General features: G+C 38.7%; 1 pseudogene; it reads right to left on the bottom strand.

The window, feature by feature from the left end:
• Positions 1-25,407, bottom strand: part of LOC132601377 (tubby-like F-box protein 5) — a 64,260-nt pseudogene extending 38,853 nt beyond the window's left edge.
• Positions 25,408-27,180: the final 1,773 nt, after the last annotated feature.

Here is a 27,180-nt window from a genome sequence, read left to right as displayed (position 1 = left end):
CTTGAATTCTTAGTTGATGATTGAGTGTTTCTGAAAGTTTCGTCCATAAAAGCCGTTATGAGATTTGTGAAGAAGGGGAAGCTTAGTCCCCGCTATATTGGGCTATATAGAATCCTGTGAAGGATCGGGCAAGTGGCTGATGAGTTAGAATTGCCATAAGAATTTGTTGTCGTACACCCAGTGTTTCATGTGTCTATGTTGAAGAAATTCATGGGAGACCTATCTTCTATTGTTCCTACAGAGATCATAGGGGTTAAAGATAGCCTGTCTTACTAAGATATTCCAGTGGCTATTCTTGATCATCAAATCTGCAAGTTGAGAATTAAAGAGATTTCTTCAGTGAAAGTACTATGGAGAAATCAGAAAGTTGAAAAGGCTATGTGTGAGGCTGAAGAGGACATGAAGTCCAGATATTGCTATCTCTTTAGAGCAGGTAGAAATTTTAAAGGTAACTAACCTTTTCATTCATATGCTTATAGTATAATCTTCATGTTTTTTAGTATCCATTCAGTCTAGTATTTAGCCATTCTAGTATTCAGTCAGTTTAATAGATATTCAGTTCAGTATCATTCAGATCAGTAAGCATGTGTTCATGTCAGTTCAGTGATCAAGTGCCTCAGCTAATCAGTTTCATGTATCTAAGTTACAGAGTAAACTCTGCCAAGCTTCCATAGAGTCTTAGCATTAGCCTCGATTATAACCAAGACCATCATTCGAGGATGAATGGTCCTAAGAGAAATATGATGTTACACCCCATATCTCAGTACTAAGTTTAGACTCGTATCATTAGAGTTTTAGTGGAAAAACTGAAGGTTTGAACCTTTTGTGAAAACGGTTGATAGGCCTACTTCGGGCTGCTACAACCCCTTGATTAGTTGGGAATTTGAGAAAGTACCCTTACTGTAATTTGTAGTACATAAAAATACCTTTCCAACCATATAAGGACCTGGCTAATCAGTGATTGAAGCAGGGAGATATGATCGCTGCAAGACGGCTAATACTAAGGCGCTTAAAATTAGATAGAATCGGCTAAGTTTTTTATACATCTGCCTTCCAGCCCAATTTTGTGAAAATCTAGTGAGAATTTGAGAGAAAACTTAATACATGAAAGTTGTATATCTTTTAAATACCATTCTATTTGTAGAGGCTGAACGACGCATTATGCTAGGAGTTATGCCCATTTTACTGAATGCTGTCAGAAATGGCCTAGGGCGCAATGTTAGGCCAAAATTACTGAAAAATGTAAAATTCATTAGGTCTATAATATAGGCCTAGTGCGCCGCCCCTTGCGACACCCGGGGCGACGCACCAGGCCAAATTATGCCTGGAACGATCTTTTTTCGAATTTTATATGTATCCAACTCCGAAAATCTTTTACTACTTCATTGTGAACAATCATTTTGGAGAGAAAACACCCTAGGGCTTCCATAAAGCATCCAAGGTGAGTTCCTGCTCAAACTTTATTTATTATTACATCAATTTAACAAAGACTAACGCTAGAATCCTCATCTATTCCATAGATTATGAATTGAATCTACGTCTTGGACAAAAGAACCCTAGAATCTGAATTCAATAGGACTGAACTACAAAAAGGTAATACTTCTACTTTCTAATCTCTTATAGTTGTGAATTGGTAAGTTCTTGGGAGAATAGTAAATGGGTTTGATAGAGAGTATCATATGAACTATGCTAGGGTTTTGTATTATTAAATTAGGATTGTTGTAGTCATATGGGTGATGAAGAATGATGTTAATTTTAGCATATTGATATTGTAGAATCACATAGAAGTAGTGGATTGGGAATTGGTGAAGAATACACCATTAATGAAGGTTGTGAAGCTTTATGGAGACTAAGTATTTCATAAAATTCTTAGGTGACCAAAGCATGGATATTATTGCTAATATGTAATCCCTTTGACCTGTGTTGCTATGGATTAAAGTTGAGAGGGTTGACGAATGTTGTATTACTCTCAAAGGCCGGAATTAAGCTATGTGAGGCTAACTCTCTACGTTTAGGAATGTTAGTGATTGTCCCTATGGCATGTTCTATTAAACGTTACTAATTTTCTCAGAAATATGGTTGAGCTTAGTTCCTCGAATAGTTGTAGAAATTCTATTCTCTAGTTTCGTAATTCGTTCATGACTTTCATTCTGAACATTGTGAGCTCAGTATGTAATCAATATAGACTTGTGTTTGATACCTATGAGTCTCAAATATAGAACATACGCAACATGTTTATAAATAGTAAAGCTTCAGGTCTCTTAATCAGTTCATGAATACAAGTCTCAGTATAGTAATGTTCAGTATTCCACAGTTATGCATTACAGCATGATCCTTAGTTCCTTGATAAAAATTGTTGAATGTTTGTAACATTCCGTAAATTCAAGTTAGGTGTGAATGTATTAAATGAGAAGGAATGTGACATTTTAGGCATATGAACTCCTATCAATATGAGTTTGGGTGGAAATTGTTGATTTAAGATCAAGACCAAGTAGTGAAGTTTGTAAGAGTTCTTAAACTCGTCTATATTTTTGTTAATCTGTCTTGTAGGACAATTTAGTGAAAATATGTTGCGAATTTGGGAAAACTTTCTAATAGAAGTTGCAGATCTTTGAAATATCTTTCCAACGATATAAAGCGAAGCTTAAACGAAGTTGTGAACGAAAAGTTGTGACCATTTTGCTGAAGCATGTCTGGGATGCTGGCTGTGATGCGACCGCAAACTCAGAATGCGATGCCACAAACTCAGAATGCGATGTCGCATATTGGAAAAAATTTTTGAAAGTTTCTGGAGTGTATTTCATCCCGAATGCGGCCTGTATGAGACCGCAAAATCGAGATACGACTGCAAACTCACCTTAGCATACTCAAACAGGAAACTTTTGTATAAGAACGTGATTTTCTTGAAATTTCCAAACCCACTTCATTCTTGGTAGAATATTTGAGGATAAAAGACCCTAGAACTTCTCCAAAGCTTACAAGGTGAGTTCCTAATCATCTTATGATTAAACTATATCAAAGTAACAAGAATTAACACTAGTTCATCTTTTTAAAAAAATCCTATTTCTTGAAACCCAAGAAAAAAGAAGAAGAAAGGAACGCTAGAGAATTTGAGGTTCCTTCAAAAAGGTGTGATCCTTGATATTTTTGATATTATTGAAAGGGTTTAGACTAGTGTAGGTTATCCTATGGGATAAGAATCCATGAATGATTCATGAAGTGTTCAAGAACACGTTCTAGACATGAAAACCCTAGTTTTTCTATAAAGGGGTATATAAGTAGAATTAGAGTAAAGCTCTAATCTTGCTCATCTAAAATCATTGTAGTGTGATTGTAGAACCTTGGGACTTACGTGTGAGTGGGATTTGAGGTATGTCTATATTCAAATATCGTCTTTTCAATTATGACTACTTTTGAAGTATGTTTATATTGTGAAAGCATGATTTGTATTTGAGAATCCTTCCTCGATTATTTGTATAAGTTAAAGCCCTAGTTTGGTTGTTGTTCTTTGTTGAACTGGTTTTCGAACTAAAAGATGTCAATTGATCAAGGTAATGCGCTTGTAGGGTCAAGCCCGTATCAAACCTTAAATGAATAAAACTCTTCTAATGAACGCATTTTTCCCATTATGGGATGATTGAATTTTATTTCTAAAAGACTGAAGTTTGAAATATGTTGTGAAAACGAACAGATGATTTGAACATGATTTCTAAACGGAATGTGACATGAAATACCTCTATTGTGAGAAGATGGTCTGAGAAGTAAACTTGGTTGTAAGCCATGATTGATGATTTAGTTATATGCCATGATTGTAATTATTTATGTTTGGGCCTATATAGGGAAGCTATGCTAGTCTAGAGGATTATTAGCCATTATGGATCCAAACATATTGATACGATTATTGTTGTATCAGTCCAGAGGATGATTGACCTCCGAGGCGTGTAGCCCGGTGCATCTATTGTTGTACAAGTCCATAGGACGATTAGCCTCCGTGGCTACCTAGCCCGGGGTATCAATTGATTGAATTTCCTGTGAGTGGCTTGTGGAAACCTTGAGCTCGTAAATGAAACACACAATGATGTGAACGGTAACATGAGTGGAACTTGATGTATTCCTGTATGTGTACTCTTATTGGTGATTTCCCTAGTTCACTGGCTTACTTATTCTCTGGAGTTCAAATTGTTTCTTTTGATATTGTTTTATTGAATTTACTACCTTACTTTGGTTTTATTAACTATTTCTCCTTAGACATTCATTGGGTACCCTGTACTCAGGCATACCATTGTTCTTTTAATGGTGTGTCAGGTAATGTAGAAGTGCAGGTTAGTGATACGCCCACGACTTAGGAGAACGTTCTGCTTTCGAGACCATTCGGTGAGTCGACATGTTTTTTCGTGGGACACCAATCTATCTTTACTTTCGTATTTTAGTTTCCAGGTTGCGTCCCGATGAGTTAGACATTTATTCTTAGAAGCTCCATAGATAGTTGTCAGATTGTGGGTAGTGTGTTGGAGCCTCGTATGACTCATTGAGGCATTTTTCCACGGTTATTAATTGAGTATTTGATTTGACTTCCACTGAATTATTTCTAAGAATTGTTATGCTTTCATTTAGTTATAAATGACTTTGTTTCATATTTTTTAAGATAGTTATTTAACAAAAAAGACTAGGTGTTCATTGATTACATTAAGGTGCTTCCGGTGTTGTTCATAGCATCGGATGTCTGTTACGTCTAGGGTCGGGTTTGGGGCATGACAAGCTCGGTATCAGAGCCTAGTTTTAAATGTGTCCTAGGAGTTGCATGTGTCTAGTGGAGTCTTCCTTGTGCAGCCTGATCACCTACATAATCGAAAGACTATCAAGGAATTTATAGATGTTTCTCATTCTTCTTTATTCTAGATTGTGCTATAGAGCTTGAACTTTCATTAGGATCATTATGACGTATTCGTTAATTCGTGCCTCGTAGAAATGGCTTTAACTCGTGCGGAAGCTGTTATCCTAGAGGGTCATCATCTGGCAGATGACCCTCTAGGATCACTAACTGCACCACTATTGAGACTACTGCTGGGGTTGAAAACAACAATGGAAACCAAGCACCGCCTGCTCCAGCTAACTCTGCTGCAGGTGTAGCTGATATTGGGTCGATACAAAATGTGATCTAAATGCTTACCACCCTTGTCGCAACCCAACAACAACGTGGGGGTGCAGATCCGGCCCTTGGTGGAGCAGGAAGACTTAAGCACTTTTTGGGGCTGAATCCGCCCAAGTTCTTTGGTTCATGGGAAGAGATCCTCAGTACTGTATGGATGAGACCTTCAAGGCTCTACGGGCAATGAGTGCCCATGGTTCTGAAGCCGTGAAATTTACAGCCTATCGGCTAAAAGATGCTGCTCATGCTTATTTTGAATTATAGGAGCCGGAGTGGGGTAGTAATGCTCCGGCTCCTACTTGGGCTGAGTTCAAGCAAGCATTTATAGAGGGATTCTTGTCTGATAAAGAGCGGTTTGCTATGGGTACTAAGTTTGAGAAGCTTGAGCAGGGTATATGTTTGTTCGTGAGTATAGGTTGAATTCTACTCGTCTGGCATAGTATGCAATGTTTATGATTCTGACTGAAAAGCACAAGTTGATCCGATTTGTGCGTGGTTTTGTACCACATATTAAGTCTGTATGTGTTGCTGCAGCTATGTCCCCTACTTGTATATTTTCATCCTTGGTTGGGTTCGCTGAACAATAAGAGAAGTTGAAGGGTAAAGAGAGGTTAGAGAGGGAACAACATAAGAAGGCCCGATCTGCTGGCGGTTTTAGTGGTTCGTATAATGGAGGGCAAAGGAAAGGGTATTCTGCACCGGCTCAGTCTGGCGCTTATTCAAATGTTAATGTTCCGTCTGGTAGACAGGGTCAGAGAAACAATAATCATAGTAGATTCTCGCAGGGTAATAGCCGACATTAATCCTATTAGGAGGCTCGTATTTGTCACCATTATGGAATAAGGGGTCATATCAAGAAGGATCGTAGGAAGTGGCTTCGTGAAATGGCTAACCCTTCTGGCCAGAGAAATAATTCATCTGCTTCTGCTACTGCTAAAAATCTTCCTGCTGGTAATGCTAATAACAATCCTAACACTCGTGGTAGTGTGAATGGTAAAGCAATTTCTAATACCGCTAATATGGGACAAGACCAACTTTATGGTTTCACTCATAGGGAGGCAGCTGAAGCCTCATATGCTGTGGTTACAGGTATTCTCACTATTTGCTCTTTTGACACATATTCATTGATTGATCTGGGTTCAAATCTCTCTTATGTAACACCATATTTTGCTCTTGATTTTGTGGTGGAGCCCGAACTATTTTTAGAATACTTCCCTGTGGATACCCCTGCTAGCATTCCTGTTATTGCTTCCAGAGTTTATAGAAACTGTGTGGTTATAATTAAAGGCCACGAGACTATAGCCAACTTATTTGAATTAGAGGTTGTTGATTTTAGTATGATTATGGGGATGGACTGGCTGTCTGAGTGTTATGTAAATGTGGATTGCTGACATGAATTAGTTCATTTTGAATTTCCTATTGAACCCGTTATTGTGTGGAAAGGTGAAATTGCTAAGCCTTGAGGTAGGTTTATTTCTTATCTGAAGGCTCATAAAATGATCTCGAAGGGATGTATTTATCATCTAGCTACTGTCAGCGACACTCAAGCTGTAGTACCCGAATTCGCATCTGTCCCTATAGTTAACGAATATCCCGAAGTGTTTCCAAAAGATATTCCGGGTATTCCACCTGATAGAGTTATTGATTTTGGAATTTATATTATTCCCGATACTCAACCTATCTCTATTCTACTGTATTGTATGGCTCCGACAGAGCTACGAGAATTGAAAGACCAATTGAAGGACTTGTTGGATAAAAGCTTTATTCGACCAAGTACCTCACCTTGGGGTATTCATCAGAAAAAAGGATGGATCTCTTAGAATGTGTGTTGATTAGCGTCATCTTAATAAGGTGGCGATTAAGAATAAGTATCCTTTGCTTAGGATAGATGATCTGTTTGACCAACTTTAGGGTGCTAAATTCTTTTCAAAGATTGACTTGAGGTTTGGGTATCATCACTTGAAAATAAAGAAGCAGAATATTTTGAAAATAACTTTTTGTACTCGTTGTGGACACTTTGAATTTCCGGTGATGTTTTTTGGTTTGACTAATGCACCTGCTGCATTTATAGATCTGATGAATCGCGTGTTTAAACCTTTTCTTGATTGTTTCATTATTTTCTTTATTGATGATATTCTGGTGTATTTGAAGAGCCGTGAGGAACATGCAGATCACGAGAGAATAACCTTAATAATGCTTGAGGAGAATAATCTTTATATAAAACTTTCTAAGTGTGAGTTCTTTCTTAACTTTGTGGCTTTCTTAGGCCACGTGGTATCTAGCGAAGGTATTAAGATTGGCCCTCATAAAATTTCGGCAGTCAAAGACTGGCCAAGACCCACGAGTGCGACGGTTATTCATAGCTTTTTGGGGTTTGGAAAGTTATTACGGGAAGAAGGTTTCTCATTGATAGCCTCACCATTAACGAAACTGACTCAGAAGACTGCTAGGTTTCACCGGTCTGAAGCATGTGAAAAGAGCTTTCAAGAGCTTAAAGCGAGATTGACTTTGTCTTCTATTTTGACTTTACTTTCAGGATTTTGGTGGCTATGTAGTTTATTGTGATGCTTCTTGTCACGACCCAACCTGAGGGCCATGACGGGTACCTGAAGCTAGCCTACCGAGCACCAACTATCATGCTTGCTCCCATCTATCTCGATGGACCACATATCTAAATCTCAATTATCGCAACCTGTACGGGTATAAATTCTCCCAATGAAACTCATTTACTCGATAGTCATCAACTTCATCTCATAAACATACATATATATATATATATATATATATAAGCCTAAAAGGCTACAAAAATGACGTACAAGATATACACTGGTAAGGTCATGAACCTTCTAACTATCCTTTCATGTCTACGAGCCTCTATCTGGAGCACTAGGAATCATAAGGATGGAACAGGGCCCTGCCATGGCCAACATGTGCACAAAAGAATAATACCCAAAAACTGCAACTCTGAAGTAAGTGGAGTGCTCCTGAGAATCCGCTGATGAAGCTCCTACGAACCCGGTCTGTCTCTCTACCTACCTGCGGGCATGAACGCAGCATCCACAAAAGAAAGGACATCAGAACGAATAATGTTGTCACACCCTAACAGTTGTAGGGCATGACGGGCACCCGACTCTCATCAGAGTCGAGTGAACCCTTGACATTCGCTCTATCAAAACTTGTCATTTCAAAAACTATAAAGAACATAAAACTTTTCCAAATAAGTACTTTAAACCAATTTAAATCATCTAAAATACATATTATTTTAAAATCTACAAATGACTCAACTCACATCACTTTGTCGACATCTCAACAAACATACCACAGGACACTGTCTGCAGAAGTCTCTAAAAAGTAAACTAAACATTATGAGTCAGGACAGGGCCCTGACATACCTATAATCATACATATCTATACATGACTTAGCACAGCTCCAGAATGAGGTGGAACTTGCCAATCTCAGCTGACGTCCAAGCATCCTAGCTATACACTTAACCTGCCAAACAATCTGGGGCTGCGGGCATGAACGCAACGTCCCCAGGCAAAAGAACGTCAGTACGGACAATGTACTGAGTATGTAAGGTGGTAACAAGTCATAATCATAATCTGACTTAGGAGAGAAGAAATCACAATCTAACTCAATAGCTGCAGCCTTCGCTGGAAAAAAACATAAATGGGCACACAAAGTCTTAAAACAATCTTTAAGTAAATAATGCAATCCAACACACATGCCGCTTCCGACATGTTAACAGAATGGTCCCTTCGGACAGCCGCTTCGGGCTAATATCACAATAGTCCCTTCGAACAGCCGCTTCCGACTAGTATCACAATAGTTCCTTCCGACGGCCATTTCCGGCATAATAATGATGGCCCCTTCAGGCAACCGCTTCCGGCTTAATAATGATGGCCCCTTCTACTTAATATCACTATCATATCAACACAAACGCAATCCACAAATATCAATTTCAATTCAAATCACAAGTCACAAATCAATTCATCACAATCCAGTTATTAGCCTTAGTCTTTCATAAGAAGTTATCAAATTTGTATCTCACTAGACTTAGGAGGACATACTTCCAGGTTTGAGGGTAGAATTGTTATGAAATTCTTACTACTTAAATTCTACTCAATTTCATCTTATTGCCCTACCCAAAGAATAAATGATCATATCAATACAAAGGGATGACACTATGGAATGTAAACATAAATCGTAAATGAAATGAAGTAGTAAAATCTCGCACCCCCTTCGGAATGGTTTTTAAAATCAAACTTTATGTTTCCTTTAGTATAAAACTCATTTTCTCGAAATCATTAGTAAAACCATATACACAACTCAACTTGGCACCTTATGGGTGTTCCCTTCTGAACAGAATAGGAGTATAATATCAATAAGCCATCACAAGAAATATTTAGACCTTATTAATCTAAGAATGGAATCATATGGAGTACGTATAGAACCAATAACAACAAGAATCATGCCAAAAGAAGAAAGGTTTGCCTTACATACCTTTGCTGCTTTCCAGCTAACCACAGTCCATCTTCGGGTCACGCTAATCTATAAACAATATCAACAATCAATATACATCATAACTCAGATATTTCCATCCATTTAACTCCACTGAAACAGCCCCGCCTTCATAAACTTCCCAAAAATGCCAAACGAGCTTTTAATGTTATTTCCTCCGTTCTAATTCGTTAAAACTCTAAATAAACACTTTAACAACATAAAATAAAGAACCTTATACATACCTTAGCAGCAGCTCAACCACGAAATATCATCCCCCAAGCTCAATAATTAGCTTAAAACGATGACGACAACTCGTACTACACTTTATCCTTCACGAGCCTCGCGATTCGGGGCCTCGAACTTGATCGAACCCTTACTTTATCTCTCTAAACTCCCCTCACTCTCTCTCTACCATGTTCTGGACTTTTTGGTATTAAATGAGGATGATAAGGGTTAAAACCTCCCTTAAATAGCAAGGAAAGTGGGCCTGACCCGACTTGGAGTCGGGTTGGGCCGAGCCCACTGCCCAGCTTGACCTTTCTGTCTTAAAACGTCCATAACTTTTTATCCCTATGTCGCGTGAAGGCCCACGACCTATGGTTAGAAAGCTAATTCAATTATATAGAACTTTCGTATTTGGATTTTTCCCAAATAATGATGGGGTTATGGCCTCCCGAAGTCAGATCACCCGAAAACGTAACTTAAAAACATCTTTTTGAAGGGCTTCCACTTGGATTTGGCTCAAGGGTCCTTCTTGAGTTGTGTTTAACGTCACATATATTGTCCATATAACTTGTCATATGTCTTTTATAAAAGCCTCATCATGTGGACCCCACCTCAGCTTACGATAACGAGGGTTATATATCTTTAAACGTATCATTCCAATCATATAGTACGAATTCCAAATATCATACTCATGCTATCCTCATGCTAATACAGTAGAATTTCATCCTTTATACTTGTAATATTTTCTCCTCCTTGAGCTCACATTAAGCCGTCTGCAGTCTTAGCGACGCGAAATTTTCTGGGGTGTAACAAATGTACTGAGTATGTAAGGCATAAAAGTAATATAAGCATAAGCATAAGAAGCATGAACAGAATCTGAAACTCAAATGTCACTGATTTCCCACATATATTTGTATGAACCAGTATCTGTAAGCATGAGCACAAATCAGTATATCTGATAATACCTATGTGGGCGCATGATGAATAACATGTGGTAAATGAGCATATATAAGTCATAATACCTCTTGAGACCTTCCTCATACTTACTTATCTTTTCTTCTTGAAGAAGCATTTCATAGTTCACATACATACTTATACAACACTGTACCTAGCCGTCTAGGCTCAGCATTATCTGTACCCGACCATAGTAAGGTTCGCTTATTCTCATACTCGGCCCTCTAGTGAGGCTCGGTAATGTGCGTACCCAACTGTAGTGGTATTCATACACTAGCTACCGTACCCGGCTATCTAAGCTCGGTATCAGTTACATCATATCTGGACCTGGCCATAACAAGGCTCGGTATATTCCGTCATCATTACAATCATCTCTACGGAGATCTTTTATCAACATCATCTTAAGAATCTTGAAAGTCTTAAGTTCTAGCATTTCTTGGAATATGATATTTCAGACATCTTTAATGAATCCACAATAAGTTATGCCTTCATCTCACCTTGAAGGAACAATTACATAAGATTAGATTAACAAAAATGAATATGATTAGAAATCTTATAATTAGCTCAATAGTATCATGAGAACATTAAAACTTAAGCTTTGGCATTTTTAGAGTTGAAATCGTCATCATAATCACCATTATCATCATATTGCACTTTGAGGAAGCATTAACCTAAAATGAGGCCACTTGTCATAAATGGAATAAAGAATAATCTACTATGCTCAATCATCTCATGAAAACATCTAGAACTTTATGCTTGGTACCTCCAAACAGAGAATGATCGTAAGAGTGGGATGGCGGAATCATGAATATCAAGAAATGAGCTTAATAGTCATTTAATAGCATCAACCCATAAACTTTGGAATGGATTCATCATCACTATCATTCTCATCATCGAAGACATTTACCTATAGCATGATAAGGATTTTGAGAATCATGAACTTCTAGCATTTTGGAAATGAGGACGATATGGATAGCACATGTGGAAGCATAACATAGGAATCATGCCTTTAGAAAGAAGGGGTTAGCCTTACATACCTTCACGTCTTCTTAACTAAACATTTTTCGCCAAATCTTGCAACTCTACATTCAAGAGGATTCGTACAACATTAGTCTGGAAAACATGCTTAAGCTCAAACTAGAACAACTAAAAAGCTAACGCAATTTGGGCAGCACTTCCCCTATTTCTTCAACTTCCACTATGTGGAAAAACAACTCCCAAACACCAATAACAACATCCAATATATCATAATCAAGGAATTATATTCAATTACATCTCAAATTCCCCCAAAATGCTCTTTTCAAATTCATCTATAGTCATCTTCTTCACCTCAACATCTATGGCTTCTCTACTTTAGATTTCCTCCTCAATAAGAGTCACTAAGCCTTTAGATCACTTAACATGAGAATAGGATGAATAACATAACTTGAAGTAGTAGTATTTCACCTTACTCAACTCTCTTTCCAAGACAAATTTCACCACAACCTTGAAAGGAAGCAAGAACCATCACTCTCTATGGATTTACCTTGAGGTTTTGATGTTGATTCTGTCTTTGGATGATATGGAAAGGTATGGGGTTGTTGAGAACCTTTAATAACTCTTTGGAAGACTCTAGAGAAGTGGGGAAATAAGTGTATAAGGTTGGAAATAAGTTTGGGGTCGTTTGGGATTTAAAAAGGTGTCAAAATCACCCTCCGACCCTACTTTGCGATGAGTATGCGGCCTTGCACACTCAGTGTGCGGCCGCACACTCCTCCCTCGGCCAAAAACTGATGTTGGGCAGTGAAATCACCCAAAATGGTGAGTTTGCGACCAGTGTGCGGGTCAGCACACTCAATGTACGACCGCACACTGCTCCTGCACCTCCCGGTTTCGCGAAATCGTGTTCTTTTCGACTCGTTTGACCTCCAATCCTCATGGAACCTTCTTTGAACTTGTATAAAACTTCATTAACCATACAAGGTTCTATATATACATCCATAAAAGTCATGCTAAGCAATGTGAAACTCAAATGATGCCAAATTTCCCCAAAACATAACTCAACCTTAACTTTCTCCGACGAACTCACTTCCTTTGTCTCAAATGCCTTTGGAATCTTAAGGTATACTCTTGAAATTATCTAATATTTTTCTTAAAATTATAGGGGCTCCATGTTCACTTTATTCTTATGCTATTCTATATGTAATGCAAGCGACACGAAATTCCAAGGTGTAACATTCCTCCCCCCCTTAAGAACATTCGTCCTCGAATGTTACACCCTTAAGGATTCTGCAAACATTTTGCCAGATTTTCTCCTGTAACTGAGCCACTACCATCCTGTCACAATAGCCCAAAATATACGATGCCTCACAGGGCCACAACACAATGTCAACATTGGCCACACACTACCATGAAATCATCAAAGGAAGCATTACATACCTGAGGAGAATGATGTTTCTACCTGAACTTCTTCTAAGGGTGGAAATAAGTGAGGCTATCTAAACATCATATCTTTCCCAGCTTCCCAAGTCATCTATTTCACCTTCACATTCTTTCATAATACTTTCATCAAGCTTATATCTCTAGCTCTTAATTCATAACTCAAAGCTAATTGGAGGTCTGTAAAAACTTACTATACGATAGTTGTTCTATAATTCGAATTTCATCACTTGGTACAGCTATTGGGGATTATCAATATGCTTGCGGAGCACGAACATGTAAAAGCTCGAATATGTGAATTTCCATTCTGAGGATATGTCTATTAAGCTTTCTAGATTATCCTGCATATATTCTTATAGAGTCTCTTAATAATCCTCATAATTCTCTTCAGCATGAAACTTTCACATTCCCACAATTGATATTATCCCATTCTTATAAAGCCACATGCGGCTCGCTAGGTATGTAGGCTCTAAGCCATAGGTCCTCCCAACTACCGTAAAGATTTAGCATACGTTTCCGTGGTATACCTTGGGGAGTTTGAAAATGGATTCTATCCGCTTATCTTTACTGGGATGACCTATATCTCTCATATCTCTCTGAATGTACTGACCTTCGAGCGCCAGTAAAGAGCTAAGTATCTTAACAAGACAATTTCATAGATAGCTTTTGTGATCCCTTACAATTATAACATCCATTTCGATTCCAGATCAATCCTTATTTTAGTTAATGCCACGAGACTGTCTTATATAAAGTTACTTCTCATTATCATTCTTAACACCACCTCTAACCTTTAGTCCCACATTTAAATTCTTATTACTCTATTTACTTACTGCATCACTTTAATTTCTTTGCATCTAGAATATCTATGTCTGAATTCCTCACGTCATCCATGAGCTTTCTCTCCTGGATAATCATACACATTCATTCTATTCCATCGTAGGTTGCTATCGTCAAATACTCGCATGCTTTCAGGTAGTCCATTCTCATTTCAATCTTTTTTCTCTATTAATAACTCTGCATCCTTTCCTTAACAAAGGTATATTTTAACTTCTTAAGGACATTCCTGCACAATGCTTTCCCAACCGATAGGCGACATTGGAACTTCGCATCCGTGCAACTAGTTCGCGGCAGCTTTTTCATTTAACCTCTCATCTTAATCCATTGTTTACTTCGAGTGCCATCTTACTCAGTCCTTCATTACCTTTCCATTACTAACCTTCCGATCATACCCTTCTCCTATCACTCGCTTTACCATTTCATCTCTATAATATTATCTAACACAAAATTCTATCCTTCAAAAATCTATTCGATTGATAATATTCCTCCTCTTCTTTATTACAAAACGCTTATTCTTTAGGCAGGTCCCCTTTTTGACTACGAGTTCATATTGCCAATGAAGGGCATATTTTTATATCAACCTGTGACTTTCTCACTCATTTTCCATCATACCGCTAATTCCGCTAGAACATTCCCTCATTCCTCTCATTAACTATATGGTCATGTGCTACTAACTCAATAATCCTGCGATAGTAAACTTCTAAAATACCTGTGATGCACTAACGTCTCATACATTCTTACACTCATATGTTTATAAAACATATTGACGATATAGTCTATATAATAAGAAAGTCCATATCAGTAACTAACTTTTCGGTATCGTACGTCATCCTCTGATCCTTCTAATTGACCCTATCTTTTCTTTAACATTATTGTTGGGACTTTACAGCATACCGTCATCATATAGCATAACCCCCCCCCCCCCCCTCTAAAAACCATACTTGCTTAATTTTAATACTTGATCAAAGCGATAAGTATACCTATGTCAAAATCGGGTGAGAACTCCAAGTCCCGTCGACCAGTCAATGCATAAATACGGTTCTTAGGACTGCTCAAGTTGGTCGTTCCCCCTCTTCGTCTACCACGACCTGCTGATGTTTGAGTGTCTTGTCCCGGAGGGCGCACCGAAGATGACAATTCAGTTGCTGATCCGGTAGGCTGCACCATACTTCGTCTGCCTAGAAATGGGCACTCACGCATAATATGGCCTGGCTGACCAAAGGCATAACAAACATCTGAACCCAAGCGACATGGTCCAAAATGTGGCTTACCACATTGATTGCACCTTGGTAAAGACAGTCTCATCTGGCCTGATTCACTTCAATTCTGGAAACTCGACACTCTGGAGCTTTGACCCGATACAGAATAATTAGGGCGATCAAATCTTTGGCCTGCAAATCGCGGAGGTGCACTAATCTCCAGATGGTCTGTGTGTCTAGGATACTGCTGCCTCTGACCTGATCTAAACTTTCTAATAGGACCTGAGGATCTGTCCCTCTTGCTATAATTCCCGTCATACTCACGCTCCTTCTCCCACTATTGTTGTTGCTCTTCCAAGTTCTGGGCATGAGCTTGGATGCAAGATAGGTCCACACCATCCTGAAGTGAAGCCGTCATACACTCATCCATCAGGTGTGGCCCTAAACCACTTACAAACTGGTGTATACGGTCTCTCATATCGACTACCATGGCTGGAGCATACCTAGACAAAGAGTTAAAATGGAGGTTGTATTGGAGGGCACTCATAATTCCCTGTCTCAGATTCAGAAACTTGTCTGCTCTAGCTCGTCAGACCTCTGGAGGCAAATAGTGTCTGAGGAAAGCGTCCACAAACTTTTTCCATACCGGTGGAGGGGCATTGGCTCCTCTAGCAGATATCCAAATCGTATACCAATGAACCGCAACATCCCGTAATCTATAGGAGGCCAGCTCTACCGATTCAACATCAGAAGCATGCATTGTCCGCGACACTCTCAACATCTCATCTATTAAAGCCTGCGGGTCCTCATCTGGTTTCAACCCAAAGAATTCTAGAGGGTTTAAACTAATAAAGTCACGGGCTCTAGCATTGACAGCCCTATCACCATGACCTGTGCTCTACCGCTGAGCCTGAGCAGCAACTAACTGAGTCAGTAAACCGATGGCCTCTCTCATCTCCTATCCAGAGGCATCTGGTGGAGGAACTGGGGGTGTTGGAGCTAGAGCTCAGACCCCTTCGTGCTCCTCTGATGCAAGCGGTGAGTCAGTGGATCGAGATGGAGTCTCATTATGGCACTCTCCCTCCACTATATCCATACATGTCCTGCCCTTCCAGGCAACTGTCTCTTTCCTCTTCACAGGCATCGCTGAAAACGTAAAGCACAGTTAGAAAAAGGACATTCTTATATCATGGCTCTATCGCACGATCTAGGATGAGAAAGAAAGGTCAATCATCCCTAATTTCCCCACAGCCTCCTGTTTATAAGTATGGCGCGCTTCACACGCATAAACAAGACTCTACTGGACACGGCTCGTAGACATACCCTAGGACGAACTGCTCTGATACCACTTTTGTCACGACCCAACCTGAGGGCCATGACGAGTATCTGGAGCTAGCCTACCGAGCACCAACTATCATGCTTCCTCCCATCTATCTCGGTGGACCACATATCTAAATCTCAATTATCGCAACCTGTACGGGTATAAATTCTCCAAGTGAAACTCATTTACACAATAATCATCAACTTCATCTAATTAACATATATACAAGCCCACAAGGCTACAAAAACGACGTACAAGATATACACTAGTGAGGTCATGAACCATCTAACTATCCTCACATGTCTACGAGCCTTTATCTGGAGCACTAGGAATCATAAGGACGGGAAAGGGCCCCGCCATGCCCAACATGTGCACAAAAGAATAACACCCAAAAACTGCAACTCCAAAGTAAGTGCAGTGCTCCTGAGAATCTGCTGATGAAGCTCCTACGGACCTGGGTCTGTCTCTCTGCATACCTGCGGGCATGAATGCAGCGTCCACCAAAGAAAGGACGTCAGTACGATTAATGTATTGAGTATGTAAGGTATAATAGTAATATAAGCATAAGCATAAGAAGCATGAACGGAATCTGAAACTCAAATGTCACTGATTTCCCACATAGATTTGTATGAACCTGTATCTGTAAGCATGAGCATAAATCTGTATATCTGATAACACCTTTGTGGGCGGATGATGAATAACATAAGGTAAAGGAGCATATATAAGTGATAATACCTCTTGAGACCTTCCTCATACTTACTTATCTTTTTCTTCTAGAAGAAGCATTTCATAGTTCACATACGTACTTATACAACATTGTACCCGGCCGTCTAGGCTCGGCATTATCTGTACCCGACCATAGTAAGGTTTGGTTATTCTCATACCCGGCCTTCTAGTGAGGCTCGGTAACATCCGTACCCAACTGTAGTGGTATGCATGCACTAGCTATCGTACCCGGCTATCTAAGCTCGGTATCAGTCACATCATATCTGTACCCGACCATAACAAGGCTCGGTAGTATCATATGCATTACATTCATCACATCCGTACCGGGCCATAACAAGGCTCGGTATATTCCGTCATCATCACTATCATCTCTACGAAGATCTTTTATCAACATCATCTTAAGAATCTTCCAACTCATAAGTTCTAGCATTTCTAGGAATAGGATATTTCAGACATCTTTAATGAATCCACAATAAGGAAGTTATGCCTTCATCTCACCTTTGAAGGAACAATTACATAAGATGAGCTTAATACTAATGAATATGATTAGAAATCTTATAATAAGCTCAATAGTATCATGAGAACATTAAAACTTAAGCTTTGGCATTTTTAGAGTTGAAATCGTTATCATAATCACCATTATCATCATATTGCACTTTGAGGAAGCATTAACATAAAATGAGGCCACTTGTCATAAATGGAATCAAGAATCATCTAGTATGCTCAATCATCTCATGAAAACATCTAGAACTTTAGGCTTGATCATAAGAGTAGGATGGTGGAATCATGAATATCAAGAATTGAGCTTAATAGTTATTTAATAGCATCAACCCATAAACTTTGGAATGGATTCATCGTCACTATTGTTCTCATCATCGAAGACATTTACCTATAGCATGATAAGGATTTTGAGAATCATGAACTTCTAGCGTTTTGGGAATGAGGACGATATGGATAGCACATGTGGAAGCATAACATAGGAATCATGCCTTTAGAAAAAAGGTGTTAGCCTCACATACCTTCACGTCTTCTTAACGCCTAAACATTTTCTGCCAAAGCTTGCAACTCTACATTCAAGAGGATTCGTACAACATTAGTCTTGAAAACATGCTTAAGCTCAAACTAGAACAACTAAAAAGCTAAAGCAATTTGGGCAACACTTCTCCTATTAATTCAACTTCAACTATATGGAAAAATAACTCCTTAAATTAGGGTCGGTGGGTGAATAGGATGAATAACATACCTTGAAGTAGTAGGATTTCACCTTACTCAACTCTCTTTCCAACACTAATTTCACCACAACCTTGAAAGGAAGCAAGAACCATCTCTCCATGGATTTACCTTAAGGTTTTGATGTTTATTCTCTCTTTGGATGATATGGAAAGGTATGAGGTTGTTGAGAATATTCAAGAACTCTTTGGAAGACTCTATAGAAGTGGGGAAATGAGCATAGAAGGTTGCAAATAAGGTTGAGGTCGTTTGGGATTTAAAAAGGTGTCAAAATCACCCACCGACCCTAATTTACGATGACGCACACTCCTCCCTCCGCCCAAAACTGATGTTGGCCAGTGAACTCACCCAAAATGGTGAGTTGGTGACCATTTTTCGGGTCAGCACACTCAATGTGCGACCCCACACTGCCCCTGCACCTCCCGCTTTCGCGAAATCGCGTTCTTTTCGACTCGTTTGACCTCCAATCCTCATGGAACCTTCTTGGAACTTGTATAAAACTTCATTAACCATCAAGGGGCTCTATATCTCTCCATTTAAGTGATGCTAAGCAATGTGTAACTCAACTGTTGCCAAATTTCCCCAAAATATAACTCAACCTTAACTTTCTCCAACGAACTCACTTCCTTTGCCTCAAATGCCTTTGTAATATTAAGGTATACTCTTGAAATTATCAAATTTATTCTTAAACTTATAGGAGCTCCATGTTCACTTTAGTCTTATGCTATTCTATTTGTAATGCAAGCGACACGAAATTCCAAAGTGTAACACTTCTAGGATTGGTTTAGGTTGTTTGTTGATGCAGAATGGTAAGGTGATCACCTATGCGGTGCGATAGTTGAAGAAGCATGAGAATAATTATCCAACTCATAATTTGGAATTGGTTGTTGCGATTTTTGCTTTAACGATTTGGCATTATTACTTGTATGGTGAGCATTGTGATTTCTTCACTAATCACAAGAGCTTGTAATACATCTTCAAGCAGCGAGAGTTGAATCTCAGACGGGAAGGTGGTTAGAGTTGTCGAAAGATTACGACTTAAACATCTTGTATCACCCTGGTAAAGCGAATGTTGTTGTTAATGCTTTGAGCTGAAAATCTATGGCCACGTTAGTATATTTGCATGCTCAAGATATGCCGATGGGAAAGGAAATTTGAAGACTTGATAGTCTTGGGGTCCGACTCGATGAAACTGAAAATGGGGAGTTAATGGGAATTATGCAAGCGCAATCTGATATTATAGAGACAATTAAGTCCAAACAATATGAAGATGAACTTTTAGTGAAGCTGCGAGATGGAGTGGAGAAAGGTGAGTACACTTCATTCACTGTTGGTGCAGATGACGACGTTTTGCAATTTCAAGGGTGCTTATGTGTCCTTGATTTTGATGGCTTCCGACAAGAAATGATGGTGGAAGTGCATAGTTCTAAGTATTCTGTGCATTCGGGATCCACCATGATGTATAAGGATTTCAAACAACACTATTGGTGGAAGAAAATGAAGGTGGATATCTCTAACTTTGTCGCTAAATGTTTTGAACTGTCAGCAGGTGAAGGCCAAACACCAAAAGCCTGGTGGATTGGCTCAAAACATTGAGATTCCCCAATGGAAGTGGGAGATGATTAATATGGACTTTGTCATGGGTTTAGCCCGCCCAAAGACCAAGTTTGATTCTATTTGGGTGATCATGGATAGACTCACCAAGTCTGCTCATTTCTTTTTTATGAAGACAACGGATACTGCGACACATTACGCCAAGTTATATTTGAAAGAAATCATCCGGTTACATGGGATTCCGACATCTATCATATTTGACAGATGTATTCAATCTACTGCTCATTTCTGGAAGTCATTCTAAGAAGATTAGGGAACTCGAGTGAACTTGAGCACTGCCTTTCATCCCCAAACTGACGGGCATGCAGAGCGAACTATACAAACGGTAGAAGACATGTTGCGAGCTTGTGCAGTTGATTTTAGAGATAATTGGAATGAACATCTACTTCTTGTGGAATTCGCGTACAACAATAGTTATCTAGCAAGTATCAGATGGCTCCATATGAAGCACTTTATGGGAGACGTTGCAGATCTCCAATTGGGTGGTTTGAACCTTCTGAAGTAGAACTATTGGATCCAAACTCAGTTCACGAAGCAACAAACAAAGTGAATCTCATTGTGCAACGATTCAAGATAGCTCAGAGTTAATAGAAGTCCTATACGGACATGAGGCATCATGGGCTAGAGTTTTCTATTGGTGACAAGGTATTCTTGAAAGTGTCATTGATGAAGAGAGTAATGTGGTTTGGTAGAAAGGGCAAGGTTAGTCCTCTTTTCATTGGCCCTTATAAGATTTTAGGAGAATTAGGAAGGTGGATTATGTGTTGAAGCTACCCTCTGAGATGGCCATGGTGCATCCTGTATTTAACATTTCGATGTTGAGGTTGTATAAACCTGATCCTTCTCATGTCTTGACTTATGAAGAGATTAAAATCAACGAAAGGTTGTCTTATGAAGAGAAACGGGTGCAGATCTTGGATCGGAAAGTTTGAAGGTTGAGAACCAAAGACGTAGCTTCAGTTAAAGTCTAGTAGAGAAATCATAATACAGAAGAAGCGACTTGGGAAGCAGAGGAGGACATGAAGAAGAGATACCCTCACTTGTTCCCTATTTCAGGTATGTGTTGATTCTACTGGTTTTTGAATGCTTCTAATAGTTTAGGCTAAAAGTGTAAATCCCTCATTTCATGCATATAGGCTGGTTTGGGGTAGTTGTAAGGAGTCCTCGTGAGGACCATATGGTTATTGTTAAATTATTGACTGATTTTCTTTGAGACAGCTTGAGGCTTAGTGAATATCAAAGGCTATGACTTTCATTCGGGGACGAATGATCCTATGGGAGGGATAATGTAACTCTCTGTAAATCTGAGTTGGGTGTGAATGTATTAAATGAGAATTAATGTGACATTTTCGGCATATGAAGTCCTATAAATATGAGTTTGGGTGGAAATATTTGATTTAAGATCAAGACCAAGTAGTGAAGTTCGTAAGAGTTCTTAAACTCATTTAAGTTTTTGTTGATCTGGCTTATAGGCCAATATCTTGAAAATACATTGAGAATTGGGGAAAACTTCCTGTAACAGAAGTTGTAGATCTTTCAAACAAATTTCCAAAGATATAAAGTATAGACTAACCAGAGTTGTGAGCAAAACGTTATGACCTTTTTACTAAAGCCTGTCTAGGACGCCGGCTGAGATGCGACCAAAAACTAAGAATGCGACACCGCAAACTCAAGATGCGATGTCGCATATTGGCCAAATTTTGAAAGTTTTTGGAGTGAATTTTCATCCATAATGTGGCCCGTATGCAGCCGCAAAGTCGAAATGCGACTGCAAACTCACGTTGGCATACTCAAGCGAGAATATTTTGTATAAGAACGTGATTTTCTTAAGATTTCCAAACCCACTTCATTCTTGGCCCACGTTTTCAGGATAAAAGACCCTAGAACTTCTCCAAACCTTACAAGGTGAGTTCCTAATCATCTTATGATTAAACTATATCAAACTAACAAGAATTGACACTAGTTCATCTTCCAAAAAAACCCTAGATTCTTGAAACCCAAGAAAAAGAAAAAGAAAGGAATGTTGGAGACATTGAGATTCCTTCAAAAAGATATTATCCTTGATTTTCTAATGCTATTGAAAGGGTTTATATTAGAGTATGTTATCCTATGGAATTAGAATCCATGAATGATTCATCAAGTGTTCAAGAACACGTTCTAGACATGAAAACCCTAGTTTTTCTATAAAGGGGTTTATGAGTAGGATTAGATTGAAGCTCTAATATTTCTCATTTAAAACCATTGAAGTGTGATTGGAGAACCTTAGGAATTATGTGTGAGTGGAATTTCCGGTATGTCTATATTCCAAAAATTGTCTTTTCATTGTGAAAGCATGATTTTTATTTGAGAATCCTTCCTTGATTATTTGCACAAGTTAAAACCCTAGTTTGGTGGTTGTTCTTTGTTGAACTGGTTTTCAAACTAAAAGATGCCAATTGATTAAGGTCATGCACGTCTAGGGTCAAGCCCGCATCGAACCTTAAACGAATGAAACTCTTCCAATGAACACGTTTTGCTCATTATGGGATGATTCAATTTTATTTCTAAAAGAGTGAAGTTTCAAATGTGTTGTGAAATTGAACAGATGATTCAAACATGATATTTAAATGGAATGTGACATGAAATACCTCTATTGTGAGAAGATGGTTTAAGAAGTGAATTCGGCTATAAGCCATGATTGATGATTCGACTATATGCCATGATTGTAATTGTTTGTGTTTTGGCCTGTATGGGAAAGCTGTGCTAGTCCATAGGACGATTAGACGTTATGGATCCTAACGTATCAATACGATTATTGTTGTGTCAGTCCAGAGAATGATTGACCTCTAAGGCATGTAGCTCGATGTATCTATTGCTGAACTAGTCCATAGGACGATTAGCCTCTGTGGTTTCCTAGCCCAGAGTATCGAGTGATTGATTTGCCAGTGTGTGGCTTGTTTCGTATTTTGGCTACCTGTGAGTGGCTTGTTTCGTATCTTTGTTGCCTGTGAGTGGCTTGTGGAAACCTTGTGCTCGTAAATGAAACACACAATGATGTGAACGGTAACATAAGTGGAACTTGATGTATTCCTATATGTGTACTCTTATTGGTGATCCCCTAGTTTACTTGCTTACTTATTCTCTGGAGTTCAAACTATTTCTTTTGATATCGAAATTTACTATCTTACTTTGGTTTTACTAACTATTTCCCCTTAGACATTCATTGAGTACCCAATACTCAGGCATACCATTGTTGTTTTTTATGGTGTGTCAGGTAACATAGAAGAGCAGGTTCATGATACGCCTACAGCTTAGGCGAACATGCTACTTTCGAGACTATTTAGTGAGCCGACATGATTTTTTATGGGACACCAATCTATCTTTACTTTTTGTATTTTAGTTTCTGGGATGCGTCTCGATGAGTTAGACATTTATTCATTATCTTAGAAGCTCCATAGATAGCTGTCAGATTGTGGGTAGTATGATGGAGCCTCGTATGACTCGTTGAGGCATTTTTCCACGATTATTAATTGAGTATTTGGTTTGACTTCCGCTGAATTATCTCTAAGAACGGTTATGCTCTCATTCAATTATAAATGACTTGTTTCATATCTCTTAAGATAGTTGTTTAACAGAAAAGACTCGATGTTCATTGATTACAATAAGGTGCTTCCGGTTTTGTTCATAGCATCGGATGCTTGTTACATCCAGGGTGGGGTTTGGGGCATGACACTGTTGAATAGTTGAAAATGGGCACAAGGCCACTGATTTTGCATGCTTATACTTAGGCACAAGGCCACAGATTTAGTATGCTTAAACTTAGGCACAAGGCGACATATTTAGCATGCTTATGCTTAGGAACAACGCCACAGATTTTGCTTACTTATACTTAGGAATAAGGCCACATATTATGTATACACATATATAATGGGCCTAAGGCGACAGAACATCATTTTCAGTTAAACAAGTTGTTCTCCATTCAGAACAGGGAGTATTCATATATTTACTTTCTTTGTTCTTTTCGGTTATCAGCTATTGGATATCAATTTCAGTTTCAGTTTCAGCACTCTTTACATGTTTATTGATTTGGGCTGACCTTTCTCTGAGCATATTATTTACAGTTCTTTCTTTCAGTTGCTTTACGTATCAGTGCAATTAAAATGTATTGACATCCCTTTTTATTGCTCGGGGGCCTGCATTTCACAATGTTGGTAATGATTTACAGGTTCATGATTCAGAGCGCTAGGATTATCATACTAGCTATTTGGTGAGCCCTAGTTCTCTCGGGGCGTTATCACACTTTACAATCTTTTCAGTATTTTCCAGTCAGTCAGGTATGCCAGGGGCCTTGTCCCGGTAAACAGTCAGACTTTATTATTCTTAGAGGCTTCATAGACTATAATTGCAGTCAGTCAGATATTTAGCTGCCTTTTTTGCTAGCCTTGTTGGCACTTATTCCGACTTTCAGGCTTATTCAGTATTTTTGCGTTTATGATATTTCAGACAGACTCTTTGTAGATCAACATGTGTTGTTATTATTATTATTATTTCCATTTAGTATGTTTTGATGTCACGTGTCGATTCATCCAGCCAGTTGGTTCGCTTGGTCACATGCTCTCAGGCACCGAGTGTGTGTTACGCCCATGCCATGGTTCGGGGCGTGACAATTATCCATCTCACATTCAAGTGTTTAAAGTAGAGAAGTTTCAGATAGGTAGAAGGTACTACTTACATGGAGTCATGCCAAAGTAGAGGCGATAAACTGACTTAATTTTGTCCTGTTTGATAAAGCATTGGATTGGGGATTCACGGGGACCTGGCTAGTTTAAACATAGAAACAAAAAGGACAATGTAAGTTTAAAACAACATCAGGAATAATAATAAGAAGGAAACTAAAATAGGTTAAGGATATTACCTTCTTGAGTGAAATGGGAAAGGTAAGCCTACAACATTCCTCAGGAGTCTTAACAATCTCCTTGGTAATTTTCCTCCATGAATTGCAAACAGATGCATAAGAGACCATCACAGAACAAGCAGTCCTTGATGCCTCACTCTCTTCAACCTTGCGGATGATATCCAAAAGCACTTTTGGTAGTAAGTTAGTCCACTGCCTTTGTTCAATGGGATCAGAAAAGGCTACATGAGGGACAATTTGTGAACAGATTCTGTTTCTCTGATGCTTTCTTTCTGCACCCTTCTTGTCTTTCATCTCCCTCAGCTTATGAACAATTCTCTTGAAAGAAATTTCCATTAATCACAAGAACAGAACCTAGCATTTAAACAATGAAACAAAGAGAAGCCTTACCACATTTCAAGCATTGGCTGAATGTCCTTGAGGATATAACTTTCAAAAAAAACTTACCTTTCAATCACATGAAACTCAATCAACTAAGCCTCAAATCAAAAATATTATGGGTCGACTAAATGATTTTCATTTAGGTTGTAAACATTCTGTTCTATTTAGAGCCCATTTAATTCTAAGACAAATTACAAGTCAAAGTAAATGTTCTTAATCCACACCCAACCTAATCTAATATGTGTATATATGGAAAAGTAAAGCTTGACCTGTGGCGTATTAGCAGCGGGACATGTGGCAACACAGGTAAAGGCATTATTAGCCATTTCGTCAGAATAGGATAACGGTCTCCAAATCTAATTAGAGGAAATATGTTGAGCTAGTATTGCCACAATATTTCATTAAATCTGGTCATTAAATGAGGAGGATACAGCTTGCAGCCATTACTCAATTGGAGCAAATCTAGTTGGACGATTACGATTAGGATTGAATGAGCATTTAAGGCTTATAATTAGATTATCACAGCCAAAGGGCTTATTCTTGTACTATAAATAGGAGCCTATTATTCATGTTAACATGATGAGATTTCCAATACACAATATTCTTTACAGTTTTTTACTTAAGAAATAAATTCAGTTTACTCTTGTACTCATTTTAACTATCAATCCAATGATCAAGCTTCAACTAGGAATGGGCTGACTCCGACTGAGAGAATCACTCCGGCTAAGCTATTCAAACTCTTTCTTTTTACTTATTTACTATTTTTTTTATTATTCAGCTAATATTCATTGTCTCACAAATCAATCCACGTATCCTTTAAACCACTAACAAATTTAACTATACCCTTTTCAGGGGTAAACAGTTTGGACCCACCATGGGGCTAAGGATAATAGTGGTGATTTGTTTGAATCTCTCTTGTTTCTTTTAAGGTTTTCTTGTATCCAGGTTCTTACCAAAAATGTTTGGGCATCAGGTACATAACAATGCTAACAATGACAACAACGTTATCAACAACAACGAAGCTTCGATCTTTGCTCCAATGACTGGTAAAGTTAGAAATGGACAAATTGCTACGTCTCAAGGGTCTAAAAGGAATAACAACGAGGATGAAGTAGAGAACGGGATAGGGGTCGCCAGGTCAGATTTGGACAGGATATTTGATATACTAGAGAAGAAACAGTAAGCGATTACACAGTTGCAAGAAAAGGATAGCAGAATGAATAGGTCAAATAAAGATGATGAGGCACACATCAAAGGTCGAGGTGATGGGAATGGCAGAGGTTCGGATGCATACGAATCCTTAGAGGTTTTGAAACTACTCAAGGATGTCAAGAAGGTGGATATTCTAATTCACGGGTAGATCAGATTCTTGGAGCGCCCCCGATCTTAAAAGCACCCGATTGCAAGAAGTATGTTCTATTGTCATTCCCATCGAGTGTCACACCAAATTTGATCCCTAAAAATTCAAGATGCTAGATCTTCCAAAATATAACGAAACCACAGTAACATGTGATGGTGTATACATGCGCAATCAAGGGCAATGATATGCAACCAGACGAAACTGAGTCAGTTATGCTAAAAATGTTCAGTGAAACATTGGCTAAAAGAGCAATGACTTGGTACCATCATTTATCTGAGCATTCTATTATATCATTAGCAATTCTTGCAGATCATTTATCAAAGCTCATGCCGGAGCTAAAAAGGTGCAAGCTAGGAAGGCCGATAGAT

The sequence above is a fragment of the Lycium barbarum genome, chromosome 7, assembly GCF_019175385.1.
Source record: "Lycium barbarum isolate Lr01 chromosome 7, ASM1917538v2, whole genome shotgun sequence".
NCBI lineage: Eukaryota > Viridiplantae > Streptophyta > Magnoliopsida > Solanales > Solanaceae > Lycium > Lycium barbarum.
Note: the sequence above shows the minus strand (reverse complement) of the source record. Positions and strands in the feature narration are given on the sequence as shown.